We start from the raw sequence: 12,592 nt of genomic DNA on the forward strand, positions 1-12,592 counted from the left end.
AACCGCTACAAAAATAACATAGTTGTTAGACTACTAATATCGGGAGCACCCTTGGCTCCGTAAAAACCAATGTGGTTGAAGACTCCAATACTAGCAATATGTCATTGCTAGGTTTTTGAAGGGTCACCCTTCAAAATGTCATTGTTAAGCATATTCAACCACAGAGTTGTGAGCTTTTATTTATTGTACAATATGCATCATGAGTAGTAAATTGTATTAATTAAATAATTTAGGTGGGTCCAATGTGGTTGTGAAAATGTATGTCATGGATAATAGTGTAAAGTGGTGAATTAGTGATAGAAAGAAGCTGCTGAGATAGCGCTGATATGACACAATGTAATTGTATGACATGTGTCATGGATAAGAGTTTCTTACCATCCTAATAATATAATCGAAAGGGGTCTTAGATTCAAAACTTACATACAAAGTATCTTGAGTGCCTATAAAATAGTCAAAAATAACCGTGGGATAAATCTTTTAGCCTAAATAATATCATAAATAATTTTTTTTTTTTCCTTTTTTTTTTGTCTTTTTGATACAGCCTAGTTAGGGTCAGTCTTGAGTTTTCTAGTGCCCCGAGTGAGACCCCTATGAATACAAATCAATGAAAATTACCGAGGTGACGTATAACATATTGAATGGCCCTTAGATCTAAAGTTCATTTTACTTCTCAAATCTCCCATTATGTCTGCATATATAGAAAAATTTGAGCCCCTAAAAATCATGAGCCCTGTACGGTCGATCACATTGCTCCCCCTCCGGGCCTCTCATGATCCTAGTATTAATAAGTGGGCCCAATGGACCATTGTAAGTTGCATATCATAACTCTTACTTTTCACAAGACAAGCTAACTTTCTTGATCAGTCTCACTCGTCTAGTCATCCTGATGGTAAAATTGCCAAGGGAAATGAAATTTTGGAGTAAACACCGTTCCCTTTTTTATGTAAATCAGTTGATACTCTTAAGACCATCTTTAACCCTCTCAAGTGTGTTGGCGTGTTGTTGGGTGTGGGTGGTGTGCTTGATGGGCGTGCTAGTAAACTGGTAAATAATGGGGTGAAGTGTTGAGTGACGTGTTGGGTGGTGTGTTAAAATCTGATTGGAGGTTGGATGAAAAAGTGGATAAAAACTTAAAAAAAAAATATATATATATATATATATATATATATATATATATATATATATATATATATATATATATATATATATATACCAATTAAAATTCAGCACCCCACAATTTAATCCCGTGCTTGGAACACGCACGCCGGCCAACACACACAAACACGCCTTGTTAGTAGTGTGCTAATGACGTGCTGGACCAACACTTGGGGAAGCACGCTCCCGTTAGAGAAGGCCTATATTTGACTTGTAGCATCCAAAGAATTACATTTAGAACGTAATTATTGTGCTAAGAACAACCAGCTGTTAAGGTTAAATGTAAGCTCAAGCATTTATGCAAGTATAAATGCGAATTTTCTAATTTAAAGATCTCAAATTAACATCACAGGATGAAAATGATAGAAATAAATTACAAAATCTTACTTTTAACCAAACTTTTTCTCCATCGTATCAAAAATGTAGTAAATGATTACAACCTTTTTAAATAAAAACCTCATTATTTTCATAATATCATACTTTGTATTTTTTAGGTCCTTGATTAAAGGCATTCTCTAATAATCATTTATCTAAATCTAATAATCAAACATCTTTTTGTCAAAATATAGAATAAAATTAATCGGTTTTAAAAGGGTGACAGTGGTGTTGTTAGGTTTCGTGGTCTATAGGTTTTGAAGATGCTGACAATGGTATTGTTAGGTTTCGTGGTCTATAGGTTTTGTTTCGTGGCTCGATGTTTTGTGTTGTTGGTGTTGTCATCGTAGTCTCATGTGTTTTTGCATGTTTTGGGTTTTGTAGTGTATGTTGTTGGTGATGGTCTATTGTCGTGTTGGTTGTTGTGTCGTAACTCGTTGTTGGATGTTGTGTTGTATTGTCTAGCTTCACACTAGTTTTTGATATATAAATACTTGCCTTTCAAAAAGAAAATTAATCGGTTTTAATAACATTACAAAAAGATGATCAAGATGTGTATATTTAATTAAATAAGATTGTTAAATATGTAGACTATCTTGCAAATAAATATATAGTTAATATTAATAAATGAATAAAAAAATTATAAATAGTTTTAGTGTTTTCGTAGAAAATATTAGTATGTTTTTTTTCCCCACTAAAATAACGAATGTTAAAAAATAAACGAAAATTCATCCAAAGATGAAAAGGCCGAATAAGGATACATTTTCTTGACGGCTAGGCTCTAAACTAGAAAACAAAGAAACTCAATCACTATGTACAAACGATTCGAACCGAACTAATGGGCAAACATTAAGCCTCAAACACTATTGAAATACAAACCGAACCATGAACTCTACAAAATCAAATACAAAACCAAACCGGACCAAAACGAGAAAATCTAAAACAAAGCAAAATCACGACACTAAATACAAAATATTAGTATATGTTGTATAAAGGGCACATAATTCATTTACAAAATTCATAAAGTAATGGGGAAGAATTTCGGAAAAGCAAAAAAGAGTCGGGCATAAAGCTAAAGAGATAAAAAGAAGGCCCTACAAGTCTCCAAATGCTTGCATGCATCGTCGGATCAGACGAGTCTCAACGAAAATGGCCCCTTTACTTTTTTCACTTGCCAAATTTCTTAATTAATAAGAAAAATTGTTATTACTGAATTTATTTATAGAATTAAATAAACCATAATTACATAAAGTACAGCCAAATATACTGTACGGATAGATAGATCACAAAATAATTCTTATAATATGATTTTCGTTAAAATAAGTTATTGTCACGTATTTAATTAATGTTGATGGATATTCGGATACAAACACGTTTTATTATATAAACTTTGGATGAATATTGTGGATGAAGTAATGAAACACGTCAATTATATAAAATTAAGATTAAGATGAACATTGTGGATACCAACACATCCATTATATAAATTTTGGTTGCATAATGTCGTAGACAATTATTCTTTTCATTATAAATATATCATTAAAGCATATGAAAACACTATTTACACCAATTTTTTAATGACTAATAAGTATTTTGTCTTTTCACACTTTACTACTTTAGATGGTTGTTGGTAAAGTTTCTACATTGAATACTATTTATTTTATTTATTTTATTATTTTTTTTTTTTTGCCAAAATAACGAATACTATAAAACCAAGATCTTCATCGAAAAATGAATATCTAAACCAATACAAAGAATTCATATGGCTCGAAACAAGAAAACGCCACAAACCGACATTAACCCCGACCGAGCCAAAACCGTCCACAATAGAATAACATCAAGACTACCTGAACGATTCACAATGCAAATAAAGAGAACGGAAGTAGAACCACAACAATTACACTAAAACAACTTCAACATCTACCTAAAATACACAAAACAACGAGGACAAAGTTAAGCGGGATCTTTACCATTCCTTAATCCAGACGCTTTGTGAACCCATTGATTTTATTAATACGAAGTCCTTTGCCTTTCCGAGATGTGATGTTGTACGAAGATACCTTGGATGACAAAGACCCAATACGAATCCCGGGGACCGAAGGGAACCCTTGATCTTTGAATTGTTGAAAAAAATTATCGGGATCACAAGTTGAAGGGCCCCCTTCGTTAGATTCCATAAATAACCTTTGAATCGCTTCACCGCACTCCACATTGAATACTATGTAAGGGGCCAAATTATATTATATATATATTCAATTGGAGAATATATGAACAGTAACTTCCTTATCTATATATTCAATTCGAGAATGTATGAACAGTAACTTTCAATTGATTTGTGATTTTAATTTCTCGATTTGTTTAGATAATAAATAAATTATACGGTATTAAGAAAACATAAGCAATCTTCGTTCTATGGCTAGAGTCGCCTTTAGTACCCTACAACTCTACAATTCGAATCCTGGCCCAGACAGTTTAAAGGTTGTAATCTCCGACATCTTTACTTTTTTGTTTAATTTCTCCTAGATCAGTTTAAAGGTTGTAATTGGGCTGAATTGGGCATACGAAAATTGCGGCTTACATGGATGTGCTTAATAATAAAAATATTATAATTTTTGATAAGTTAAAAAAAAAAAAACTTTTAACAAATAATAGAATTACAACCCAACAATTTCTAATTACAATCTATCTATAGTTTCTATTAAAATGCTATAATGATGATGTCATTATTAGGCTAATTCTTTTATTAAAAAAAATCAAAAAACAAAAGAAGAAAATCTAAGCATTGTAGGTGATGTCATTAATCTAAATAAATTTGAATTAAAATTTAATCTTACTAATTAATTACTATTACTAAATCTTATTAATAATTATTTTAATTATTAAAATTAATTTTTTTTGAATTATTTTAATTAATTATTTTGAATTGAGTAGAAGAATGTATAAAAGCTAGGCAGAAGGAAACCAATTCTAAATTTATATTTTAATTTACACTTTTAAAATAAAATGACAATCTATATTATCTCTTATGATTAGATGTTGATTATTTAATATGCATTTTAGGTGTTTGATGAAATATTCAACTCACGAGTTTCTTAGTCGGACTCTGTAGGTCCATGGTGAAATGTCCCGTTCATATAGATTATAAACGTTCCATATTAATTGATTTCGTCGCGAGGTTTTGACCTCTATATGAGACGTTTTTCAAAGACTGCATTCATTTTTAAAACAACCATAACTTCTATTTTAACGATAAAGGTTTAAAAAGCACTACGTAGATTATCAAATAATGATAATCTAAAATATACCGTTTACACAAGACCATTACATAATGGTTTACAATAAAAATATATTACATCGAAATAAGTTTCTTGAATGCAGTTTTTACACAATATCATACAAGCATGGACTTCAAATCTTGTCCTTATTTTAGTATGCAACAGCGAAAGCTCTTAATAATCACCTGAGAATAAACATGCTTAAAACGTCAACAAAAATATTGGTGAGTTATAGGTTTAACCTATATATTATCAAATCATAATAATAGACCACAAGATTTCATTTTTATAACACATCTCATATCAGGCATTTCGCAAACTGAATAGAGACAAAAATCATTCATATGGTGAACACCTTGTGACGACCCAGAAATTTTCGACCAAATTTAAACTTAATCTTTATATGTTTTCAACACGATAAGCAAAGTCTGTTATGTTAAGTCTCAACAAGTTTGAACTGTTGTCATAAAATCAATTTACCTTCGACTATCTCCGACGATTCACGAACAATTGTTGTAAATAAATATGTGTATATATATATATATATATATATATATATATATATATATATATATATATATATATATATATATATATATATATATATATATATATATATATATAATTATAAATATATGCAGTAATTTGAAATTATAAAATATAATTTAAATATTAGAATTAGATATGTAAAATAAGGTACAAAATAATTAAGTACAATCTAAAATGAATCTATATATAAAGACATATGATATCTATGTATAATTATTATATATATTATAATATATAATAAAGAATCAATAAAAGTTACTATATAATATATTATATGATTATTAAATATTACATAATTAATAATATATTATTAACAAATTAATATATAGTTGTTATAATAAGATTATTATTACTTTCATTATTATTATTAATACTAATACTAATATTAATATTAATAACTAATATCAGTATTAATTATACTATTATAGATAACATATATAGATATGAAATATAATGCATTTACTTTGTTACCTTTACTAATATTATTATTACTTTCACTACTATTATTAGAATATGTATCTTATACTAATAACAGTGTTATTATTATTATTTTGTATAATACATAAATAGAAAATTTGATATAATTGATTTGTTATATAACTACTACTATTATTAATATTATTTGTAATATTGTTATCATTATTCATATCGTAATTAGTAGTACGATTACAATCTTAGTTATTATTAATGATTATTTATTTTCAGCTTTATCAATATTAGTATTATTATTGATATTATTAATATCATTATAACTATTATTATTAGAAAATAACGCAATTTATTATTATTATAATAAATAATATTAGTATTTCTATTATTATTATTATTATTATTATTAATTCAATTATTATTCAGTATTATTAATATAATTACTATTAATTAGTGTTATTATTATTAATATATTAATTAATTAATTAATAATATTAGTTCTACATAATAGTATAATAATGACATGTAACAGAAATTGGTTTCTTATGTATCTGCTTTATTCGATTGTTTGAAAACTGGATACCTTTTGCATGTAACTCGATTCACGTCTAAATCACAAATCAATTAGAATCTAAATTAACTGTTAAATCATGTACTAGATACATTATATAAAACTATCCTCCACTGCAATTCACAAATTAAAACAGAAGAAAACCATTAAAAAAAGAAGTCGACGTCCCCTGTTCAGGTACTTTTTATTCAACACTTGAATTCGAATAAATTTTTAAAATTCTCTAATGCAATTCTGTTATAAATCCTTCAATTAATGTATCTGGAAAATCTCATGTCTCAATTTTAACTATTAAATTCGAATTTCTAAGTCAAAGTTTAAACATTAAAAAGTCAAATATTTTGTTCATCACGAAATTCGTGGGTGTATTAATGTTTCTTGATCAATTGATGATTCCAATAGTTTATAGGAGTGATTTGGAAAATATTTCGTGAAGGAATCGTTATTTGAAAACTTCTAAAAATCGAAATCAATTTTTTTTTCTATTCTAAGTAACGAAGCAGCCGCAGTAATATTAAATATATTTTTTTGCTTTCGTTAATCTAATTAATCACAAACAAATGTTTTTTGTGTTGGATATTATATCCTAAAATCAAATTGACAACTAATATTCAGATTGGAAGGATCTTGGTTTAATTTGATGTTGATGATGATGAAGAAGAAAGGAAACAGAAAACATATTAAATATAAACGGGCTGCATATGTAATCAAAAAAATGGATATGGCGTATTGGTTCAGAGTGTTTGCGTGTATCGAGTGGTCTCGGGTTCGATCCCCGTCATGGGCAATTCTTTTTGGAAAAACATTTGAAAGGGTATACACTCTTAAATTTCATTTCTATTATTATTATAATAATAATTATTATTATTATTATTATTATTATTATTATTATTATTATTATTATTATTATTATGTAAGAACCAAATATTTATTGTACATAATGTATTTATGGTGTACGATGTGTGTATGAAGTGTACGTGTTGCTTGCTCGAACGTCGAAGGAAACTGGACGTTGTCTGAAGTGACAAGGTGTGTACGTATCTTTTCAACCCCAAATAAAGTTTGAGTTGATGTTTCAAAGCCTTACCATTGGATAGAATATCTTATTACGTTTCCAACGATATTTGATTCATCGAAAACGGAGTTACGGTCGAAAAGTTATGGCCAAAACAAGTTGCTGAAACCTGTTTTGGGCTCGACCACAATTTCCAGTTATTTGGAGCGGCGCTCCACCTTCTGGCGCGGCGCGCCGATTGCTGCAGAGGCAATTTTCAGCCTTTTTAAAAGGTTTAAATGAGGGGTACTTTGGTCTTTTCAATTAGGGTCGGTTTGGGGTCATCAAGACTGACCTAGAACTCCATTGGAGCTCATTTCTCACCCACACAAACACTCCCATCCTCAAACCCTAGAGAGAGATTGAGTTCTAGTGAGAGAGAACTCCATTTGGAGAAGAAGGAGGTTGTTTCGGGTCAAACCTCAAGCATTAAAGTTGTTCTACTCGTCAACGGCATCATTTTGGCGGTATTGGTAAGTTCTAACTCCGAATTTCATTGTTGATTTTGCTATTCAAAGTTAGGGTTTGAACTCGATTTGTTGATAAACCCATTTAGACTCATGAAGTGGGTTTAGTGATGCTAGTAATCGGGTTTATTGTTAGTGTTGGTGGATTTTGGGTTGGTGAATAAATTGGACTTGATTAGGACTTGTAATTGGGTTTAATCACTAGGTTTAGTGATTATGGAAGTGTTGGAACACTTTTAGGTGTGTTGGTCGACTAATTTTGACTTTGGGTCAAAATTAGGGTTTGGTGATGATTATGACCCAATTTTCGAATTAATAAGGTTTATAAACTTAAAATGGATTAGGTTGAAGCATAGAAAAGAGTTAAATATGTTTTGGTGTCAAAACTTGCTAATGGCGAGATATTGACTTCTTATGGGTCAATTTAGGGTTTAAATGTCATTTTGGGCAAGATAGGTATTTAACACCTATGATGGGGTTTAATTGGCGTATTAAGACCATTCTCACTTGTGTTAGTGATTATTGGTTAATTTTGGGCGCGGTTTGTACTTGGAAGTGCATTTGGGTCAAATTTGCACTAAGTGTCAAATTGGGTTGGTTTGTAAATCCAATCTAAGTGTGTTGTTGAATTTGTGATAATGGAATAGGTACTTTCCATTGACGAGTTGCAGATTATTCGGTAGCATTCTTCAAGGCGACAAGGTGAGTGGAATAATTATATGTGTAGGTATATAATGTATCTATTTGTTGTAGCGTGAAATGTGTAGTGTCGAGGTGTTAAGACACCACGTTTCACGTGAAGAGTGTAGCATCGAGGTGTTAAGATGCCACTCGGGTGTAGCATCGAGGTGTTAAGATGCCACTCGGGGTGATGTGCCGAGGTGTTAAGGTGCCACCCTAGGGGTTAGTGGTGCGAGGTGTTAAGTGCCCTAACGGATGTTACGAACACCGATGGCGTTTTTGCCAGCGCCGTTCCCTTGTACTATTGGTTAACCATGGTTATTTGTGTTGTAAGCGTATTATATTATTCGAGTTATATTCATATGCGGTTGTTATGCTAGCTTGTGGTATTGGAGATTTATAGCTTGTTATTGTGACGATAAGCTAAATGTGTATGCTAGCGTGTTTGCGGTTTGGTGTGTAAGCGTATGAAAGTAGGTATAATTATATATGTATTCGTATAATTATTGCATTCACTAAGCTTTGCTTACCCTCTCGTTGTTTACTATTTTTATAGGTTCGGTTTTGGACAAGGGTAAGGGCATCGTTTTGGACTAGAGATCCCGCTTGATGCTAGGGGACGCTTTTGGCTTTAGTAGCTCTTGGAGTTTGACCGATAGTTGGGTAGTTTAATCCCAAACGCCATGCTCATTATGTAGTTTGGAACTTAAACTTTTTGGTGGTCGAAACTTGTAAATTGTATTAAACTCGTAAAACGGCCGATGTGGGCCCCGCTTGTTAAACATTGATTTTATATTTGAAACAGGTTAGTTTTACATATTTGGATGTATGGTAAAAAGCATTTCGTCTAAAAGTGTCGAGAACTAGTCAATCTTTTTCGCATTTTGAGACTTTCCGGACAGACCCGAATGGCGCGCCGCGCAGCCATCCTGGCGCGCCGCGCCAGTTCACTGTGCAGCAATTTTTTTTTTATTTTGTATTTTTACACGGGTTGTTCGTGGTTTGGTTTGGGTTGTTACAAGTGTTATCAGAGCATGGTCTAAGGGATTTAGGTGACTTGAGATAGGTGCCTAGACTTAGACTTTTGTGTGTGCTTAATTTGTTGCGGGACTTGTAGGATTACGGGTCAGAACGGGTTATAGTTAGTGCCTCGTTTGTAAGTGGACTAACGTTTATATTAGTAATGCGGATATTATTAATATATTATTGTGTTGTGATAATAATTCTCGCGTGTGATTTGTCGTGTAGAATTTGTTTGTGTTTGTTTATATCATCGAGCGGGGCGGTCGTTGTACTAACAAGTTGATACGGCGTGTATGCGTAATAAGGACTTGCAAACCTTATTACGGGTGCAAATCATGTCTAACAAGTTATGTACGACGAGTGTTTAGCAAGATGGAACGGTGTTGTGCGCATGGTTTACACGCTCGTGATCTAATCGTTTGCATTCCTTAGAATGAAAACGGAAGATGGATGTGGAACGAATGAGCCTATTCACGAAGGGAAGGATGAGTTAACGTTAAGGATTGAGGCCGAGTTCGAACGCTATATTTCGATTTTCGCCGACAAGGTTAAACAAGTTCTCCAAGAGTCGTTCGAGGGAATAGTGACCGAGATGGTCCGAGACCAAGTGCCTAAGGTCGTGAAGGGAGAGTTAGAAAAGAGGTTTCCTAAACCTCAAGGTGTCGGTGACAAAGGAGCAACTATGGGGATTAAATCTCATGCTCCAAAATTTACGGATCACTCTTTGGGTAAGAGAAAGTTGGAATCAAGAGGTGCTCCTAGTAAGAGGGCGAGAAGTACGCCCGAAGGTGTTGAAAAAGTGAAGAAGAGGATTAAGGGAGGTTATGGGCCTACGTGCTTTAGGTGTGGAGGACGAGTTCATTTGGAACGGGATTGTACGAGTGTACCTTTAAGCACAATCAAGTGCTTTATTTGCCAAAAGAAGGGACACCGTAAGTCGGAGTGCTCCGAATCGTTTGTCGATCGGGTTAGGAGGTTAGAGCGTGACTATCTGAGGGTCAGTGAAGCGCAAGGGTCCAACGATGATGTTTCAGGTATTTTCGTCTTTGGTACAAATATGCCTTATTATTGTTTATTGTGTGCCGATGGATTCATGTATGTATTAGAGACTTAAACTTTGTTTCGTGGCCTAATTAGTCTCAAGTGAGTGTATGTTTCAAAGGTACCCATAAGGGTGCGGGATTAGTGAACTCGGTGAAGATTCGGTTTGTTAGCGATTTTGATGATAGTGCACAGGGGTAGCTTTTGAGTCGTTGACTCGTGGAAATGCGCCCTGGGGACGAATGCATGACGGTAATACGTAGTATTAGTATGGGTGGCATTCCTAATGGAAACACCCTATGATGACGTTTGGTTGTCGGGCGAAGGGCGTAAGACTTGGTGCAACCAAGCATTCTTTAGTGTTAGGAAATGTTTCTACCAAGCCATAGGTATGTGCATTGGTGTTCGATTATTAGAGCGTTTTGCTTTCGTGTTGAAGTTGTTGAACCAAGAGGTTCGACGGGTGGATAGAACCCTTGAGATCGAGTGTTTTGGGTCTCGATGTATGTTGGAAATGGAGTCTACGGGACGCAACATTAGGTGCCTCTTTCATACCTACTAGTGTGGTATTCGACTCCTTTGGTGTTGCGGTTACATTGTACTTAGGGTACCGGATAGAAACCCTTAGGCACATGAGTGACTAGATGGAAATTTAACAAACTATAGCAATTGGATTATTGCAAGTGTAAGGTTGGTGTAAATTGTGGTAGACTCTTCGTTCAAAGAGTTTAAGGATAGGTTAAATTCCTTCGTATGCTCAAGGTTGGAGCAAGATTATAGTAATGTGCGTATTAAGAGATGCAAGACGGGTGAACCTCGTCTCTCTCATAGGAGTTACGGTAATGCGATTTGGCGCATTAGTTGTTAGGTTAGTGGTCACTCTTTCTGCGAAAGTGAGCATGTGTTTATCGTCGGGATTTATTGTTAAGGACGATTTCGCGAGAATTCAAGGACTATGACCAATGAGGATATTGGTTGTGTATGTTGATAAGTGGTCATTCCACGGGATGCTATTGTTCGATGATGTGGTTACGAAGCGGAGTTCTAAGTGGGGGAGTTTGTACTCTTGCACGAAGGTGTTCTATTGTAGTGATATTTGGATGATACTCGTAGGGATTCGAAGCTAGTGTTGAGACCTACATTGGTCGATTGTGGTAAAAGTACGATTTGGAATAAATTGTACTTATGGTTTTTGGATTTAAATTATCACCGAGGTGGTAAGGTGGTAAATCTCATTGGGAGATAAGTTACGTGTTCGACGAGCAAAGTAAGATACCTCGGTTAAGGGATGTGTATGCCGGATTCTCTTCTAGGGAATTATTGTTGTGTCTATGAGTAATATGGGTGGTTCTTGGCTCGATTGTGGTAGCCGTGTGGTTACCTTTGGGAATAGAGTAATGGGACTTTGAGAAAGGTTACGATGCCTCATTATCGTATACCTTGGGTGGTAGTTACACAATAGCCATTTTGTGAACTACAAGGTGATTATGTGGTGTTTATTTGGGGTTATCTCTATGTTGACCGCGTTTGACTTAAGATAGGTGACGAGGGATATCCGGAAGGATTAGCTCTTCGTTAACCACTCGTGGTTGTGAGTGATAGCCGATTTTTACTCACACGTTGGTAAATAGTGATGCGATAGCCGTGTTTCGCTCACATATGGTTGGTAGTGTTGCAATAGCCATTTTTGCACACTACGGATATATCACGATAGCCGTTTTTGTACACCATGGGTTTCGTGTGAACTAACCTTCGCGTTGTTATACTTGAGAACCACTGGTTGTTTTAAGCTCTGATGGTTCGGTCGTAAGGACCATGTTGTGTGATTAGTGATGTAATAGCCGTATTTTGCTCACGTAATTGGGTAGTTGCGTATTAGCTATGTTTGCGCACTACTAAGGGTGTTAGATGGTAAGTGTTATCCGTAAGGATTCGTCTTTACTTGGTCTTCATCGTTTGGGTTGTTGACCTT

Source organism: Rutidosis leptorrhynchoides, chromosome 10 (assembly GCF_046630445.1).
Source record: "Rutidosis leptorrhynchoides isolate AG116_Rl617_1_P2 chromosome 10, CSIRO_AGI_Rlap_v1, whole genome shotgun sequence".
Taxonomy (NCBI): domain Eukaryota; kingdom Viridiplantae; phylum Streptophyta; class Magnoliopsida; order Asterales; family Asteraceae; genus Rutidosis; species Rutidosis leptorrhynchoides.